A 6,111-nucleotide genomic window follows, 5' to 3' on the forward strand; every position below is an offset into this window, starting at 1 on the left:
AAGGGTCTCTGTCCTCCTGCAATGCCCTATGAAACCTGTGTCTCGGAGACTTTGTGGTTTGGGTCCAATGTTTTAGTCCCCCGCTGCATTCTCCAGAGCACATGTCCTCTTTGGATTTTTTATTTCACACTTACTTGTGATGGCTCTAGTTAACTGTGGTTTCTGTGGGAATTCCAGTTTCTTCTTCTAATCTTCTCTGTTCTCTCTAAAGTACAAGGTGAGAGTGGCAGAAAGTCTCTTAATTCTGGTCCATTACTGAAGCCTTTCATTGTCTCAGATAACATTTGTCAAATATCTAAATTCCAGATACTACACTTGGTGCTGGAGGTATAAAGGTTTTGCTGCCCTTGAGGCTCTCACAGGCCAGTTTGGCAGAAATAATTCCAAAACAGTCTGACAAGCACCCAGTTTCAGCGCTGGCACACAGGAGGGAGAGATCAGCTCAGCTCACCAGAGAGAGCAAGTCCAAGATGGCGGAGGGGCTACACCATGACTAAAATGAGGGACCCAACCTTCAGATTTCTTTTGAGAAGAGATCATTGCTTCTTCTTGAGCCACACAGAAAGGCGGAGGAAGTCCGTGGGTCTGCAGGTTTGTGGAAAGCTAGCAACTCTTCCTCAAATTAGCTGATTGTAGGTGGCTCCCATCAGTGTAAATGTAACCTGGGGACAAATGTCACCTTTTATTGTAATGTTTCTTATTACTACATTTGCTTGATTTTCTTCGTCCATCTTAACCAAGGGTCCCTGGCTTTTTAAACATGCAGATCCACATTCATATTACCTAAAGGTTTTGATCAAAACTTGGGATTAAGAGTTAACAGAGAAGATTCCATCCACAGCAAGCTGTGCCCCTTCTACAAGGTTGAGTCATCACTTAGATCTTGACCATGGGCCGTGAAGCATGACCTCTTTCTATCTTTCCAGTGTTAAACATTTCCAAGTGCATTTCCATGACAAATAAGATTCAGCATTGGGAAAGGAGCTCTTCTATATTGGTTTGAGTCTCTTGGGATACCAAATCTAGAAAAAAAATTAAGTGATAAAGCCTTAATCATGGCCAGGCCAGACAGGGGTCACAGGCTTCTAATGAGGTTACAATATCCTTAATTACCTGAAATGTGGTAAGAAATGTATCCAGTCCTCTTGGTCCATTGCTGGAAAGGTATACAAATGCCCTCATTAGGCTAGGGGCCTCACACAGAATAGGTAGCTATCAATTCCATTGATGCATTGATGGAAGGTTGGATTGTATTAAAAGTAATTTGATCAAATCTTTAACCATGATGGTCATAATATTTGAAGACCAAGTCTAGGAGTGTTGAGGAAAGAAGGCTGGAAACTACATTATTAGTGTTTTTTGAACTTATAACATTCATTTACAATGCATTCTTTACTAAAATGGTAGGAGGCATATTAAACAAAGTGTTTACTCTCATGTAGAAAACTGGTGGAGGAGCATTGTAAAACTGTCGGGTCAAAATAACAGGACAAAAATGGAGAACTCGAAGGGCTGGAAAGGAGCCTTTTTGTTGTATAGTTGAATATGGGGGTCTAAATTGCTCATACAAGGCTGCAGAACACTTGAGGGACTGGACTAAGTCTGGAGAAGGAACCCTGATTAAGAGAAGTCAGAATCCTGGAACCAGAGAATTAGTAATTATTAAGGTAAAGCTCTACATTAACTAATTAGTTAGTTAATTTTTAAAAAGTCAAGTTAATGCTAAGACAACCTCTATCAGATCCAGAAATGAAAGGCAGTGGGGGAACCATGTCACCAAGATGGCAGAATAGGAGACCCCAGCCTCCTTCCCCCAACAAAGATCAACTATTAGCTATGTTTGAGCAAAAATACACTTGCAAGGGTGCTGGAGTCCCCTTAAGAAACTTCAGCAACACTATGGAACTAAACAACTTGAGAAGAACCACACAAAAGGGAAGGGAGAACAGCTTCATTTTGCCTGCATCATCCACCCCGCAGCTGACACTGCCCAGCACCGGGAGGGAACTCCCCAGCTAAGAGGCTGCCCTCACAGGGAAAGGAAGAGCAAGGTCAGAGGGCAGCTTCCCCGGCCCAACTAGAGGCTGAAACTCAAGTTAGAGAGTTGGATCAAAAACAGATTGGAGAAAGGCATGCAGCTGACAACTATCTCTGAGGCTGACATAATAAGTTTGAGGGCTTGGGGGGCTGGGTGATAAAGGGAAGAAATTAAGTAGCATACATTTCCAGCTATAAAAACAGTCACGGGGCTGTAAAGTAGAGCATAGGGAATATAGTTATTGTGATAACTATGTATGGTGCCAGCTGGGTACTGGACTTATTGGGGGAGCACGTTGTAAATTATATAAATGTCTAACCATTATGTTGTACACTTGAAACCAATAATATTGTATGTCAACTGTAATTGAAAAAAAAATTTAAAGAGAAAAGTAATTTGAGACCTTAGTGGGCCGTTTTGCAAAGCTAGGAAGGCAAAAGATGCTTTAGGTTAAGGTCTGAGCACTGTGACCGACCTGATGGGGAGACTAGGAGGTAGAATCCCTGGGAAAGTAAGAAGAACAAAGGGCAGAATGTCATGATGATTGATAATGAAATCGACGGAGTGCCCAGTACCAGTGGTCCGCAAACTCATTAGTCAACAGAGCCAAATATCAACAGTACAACGATTGAAATTTATTTTGAGAGCCAAATTTTTTAAACTTAAACTATATAGGTAGGTACATTGTTATTAACTTAATTAGGGTACTCCTAAGGCTTAGGAAGAGCCACACTCAAGGGGCCAAAGAGCCGCACGTGGCTCCGCAGTTTGCCGACCACTGCCCTATACTGTTAGATCCCCTAATACAAAGGAAAATTTTAAATAACAATTTCCTTAGACTTCTGATAATAAAGAAATACATCCCAAAACGCCTAGGAGAAAACTTGAATCCTTTCTGTCTCTGAAACTTGCAAATCTTATCATGCCTTTGAAATGTAAACACCCCAGGAGCTAACCAAAACATTGCCCACAGAAACTGAAGAACAAAAGAGGCCTTTAAAAAAATACAGACTGCTGTAGCCAAAATTGATTTGTAAAAGAACTAAGGCTTTTTACGAAACTACTAGAACATAATAAGGATGAAAGAAAATGACTGTATATGGAAAGTGGGATGTATGTTTTCTGTACAAGAAGGTATAAAAAAAGGAAATGCATTTTGTTGAGGGAAAGGAAAATAGAATGTGGTGGTGTTGTTTTGATAAAAGAATGATATAAAGAACATAGTTTTTTTGGTAAAAGGTAACAAAAAATAATTTTGTCCTAAATTAAAATGATTGTTTTAAAATACAAAAGGAAAAGATAGGGCAAAGTTGAAAGGCACATGAAAGTTGCAGAAGGTTTGTGGAAAAGGAATCTTGGGGGAAGAATTTGATGTGTGGTCAAGCTGAGTAAGAGTGGAATAGATAATTAGGTCCATTGCCTCATTGTGTGTATATATGTGAATCTCAGCAGAATCTTAACCATGATTGTGTTTAAGTCTTTTGTCATTTGCAGTTATTATTTTATTCTGATGCTTTTGCAAAAATGTTCCTGCCAAGGTACTTACTTCATCTTTAAGAAGATTCATGGAAAGACTGACAAGTGCAGGTTTCTGATAACTTCCCTACATGTGTGGGGTGGGGGGCAACAATAAACCCCTTAAGAGCTTCCCAAGGTTACCTTCGCAGCCCCACAATATGACCTGTCCTTCCCACACCAGCGAGATGACCTATTGCATTGATGACATAATGTTCCCATGTGAAGACTGGGCTCTGCTGGGACATCTGCCAGGGACAAGCTGAAGGGTAAACCCACAGAAAACTAAAGGCCCAGAGACTACAAATGCCAGCGAGGAGGAGGAGAAAAGGAAACCCTGGGGCACTAGTATTGGTATTCATGGAAATTGGTGCAGTCACTATGGAAAACAGTGTGGAAGCCTTCAAAAATTTAAGGATAGAACTACCATATCATTAAGCAATTCCACTTCTGGGTATATATCTGAAGAAGATAAAAATCACTATTTTGAATAGATATCTGCACATTCATCTGCCTTACAGCATTACTCATAAAAGTCAAATCATGGAAACAACCTAAGTGTCCATTAACAGAAAAACGGATAAAGAAAATGTAACACACACACACACACACACACACTATATATATATATATATAATATTATTCAACCATGAAAAAGAAGGAAATCCTGCCATTTGGAACAACATGGATGGATCTTGAGGGCATTGTGCTAAGTGAAATAAACCTGACAGAGAAACATCAATACTGTATGAACTCCTATGTGAAATCTAAAAACATCACCTTCTTAAAAACAGAGAATAGAATGGTGGTGATCAGAGGCTGAAGAGTGGGGGGAACGTGGAAATGTTGGTCAAAAGGCACACACTTTCAATTATAAGATGGTCACGTTGAACCTAATGCGCAGCATGGCGACTGTGGTTAACAATATTGTATTGTGTACTTGAAGATTGCTGTGAGAGTAGAGCCTTAATGTTCTCACAATAACAAAATGGTAATGATGTGAGGGAAAGGATGTGTTAACTCGCCTTATTATGGCAAACATTTTGTAATATATCCAAGTATGAAATCATCACCTGGCACATCATAAACTTACCCAGGGTTCTATGTGAATAAGGCTAGGGGAAAGGGTCCGTGGGGTACAAGACTCACTCAAGAAGGGGGCCTTGGAAATGTGGGAGCACTTGAAGTCAGCCTTATGTGATGTCCATGACGGGGCCACATTACATTCTTCTGGATGTATGCAGTGTTAGAATCCCAAAAATGTTTGAGAAGTACAGACTGTAGAATTTCTCCAGCTCGGCCTTCTTAACTTACAGGTGAAGACATTGAGGCCCAGGGCACAGCTATTTAGTATCAGTTGTGACTTCCCACTCTGGATTCTGGGTTTTCTCTTTGAGTCCCCCCCAACTTCATTTATTTGGAAATTTTTTTTTAGTTCAACACATAGTCAGCACCCATCATATACCATGTGGGAGAGGGTGGCAATTCAAAGATGTGTATAAAGCTTACGATCTAATGGAGGAGACAGCACCTCAGAACTAACTATATTCTACCAGATAAAAATTATTAATAGATTGAAATTACATAGTAAACGCATAAATGAAAATGCTAAGTGAAAAAAAACAGGAAATAAAACCGTATACATGCTCTGATCTTGATTTGTTAAAAAAATATAGGGACTTGAGAAATGCAATAACCCATTAATGAGCCCAGTGCTGTGAGAGGTACTAAAACCTTGTGTTGTAAATACGTGTGCACTTACTTGAGGGGCAGCATCCAGTGTTTGTGCTCATTGCTGTAGCCCTGCACCTTGCCCGAGTAGAAGCAGCTCAGTAGATGCTAAAACAATGAAGTTCCCTTCAACATGCGGTCCCTACCCCAAAGGAGCACCTCTCCTAACGAGGAGAATAGAAGAGAGGGAGAATGAATGAGGTTAGAATTCAGGTGGGCTGGGGAGGGCAAAGATCTTGAAAGGATATTCGCTAAAAGTATTTTTTAAAAAAGGAAAAAAAGCCTGTTACCTCCTGACAGATGGAAACCGACGAGCGCCCCCTGCAGGCAGTATGGATGCTCACAGGGTCACCAGTAGCTCAGTCGGCGGGCGAGGCCGTCGGGGGTGCCTGGTCCACTGTGGGCGCCTGTGGGAACCTGGGGCTACAGGTGACTTGGCACGTGGTGCTGGCACCAGTCGGACTGGCCCCGTGGGCAGAGCGTCCTGGGAGGCGAGGTCCGGGATGAAGACTGGCATGGGATAGGGTTGGGGAAACGCCCTGGTTCCGCTGGCTGAGTCTAAGCAGCCAGCCGAGGGGAGGAATGAGACTCAAAGTGAACTCTGGGGCGCTGCCTCCCCACTTCCAGCACATACACACTTCAGGGTATCTTCCTGAGATAGGCAAGGGGGCATGCTCTCACTGCGTCAGATGTCTCCTGCAAGCCCACTCATGCATGTGTCCTAATGCTTAATTCACTCACTCTGGGGACAAAAACAAGGTGGGAGGTTGCTTTGTCTGCCCGCATTTCATAGTAAGGTACCCACCCACCGACACCGCCCCCCCCCC

Source organism: Myotis davidii, unplaced genomic scaffold (assembly GCF_000327345.1).
Source record: "Myotis davidii unplaced genomic scaffold, ASM32734v1 scaffold185, whole genome shotgun sequence".
Taxonomy (NCBI): domain Eukaryota; kingdom Metazoa; phylum Chordata; class Mammalia; order Chiroptera; family Vespertilionidae; genus Myotis; species Myotis davidii.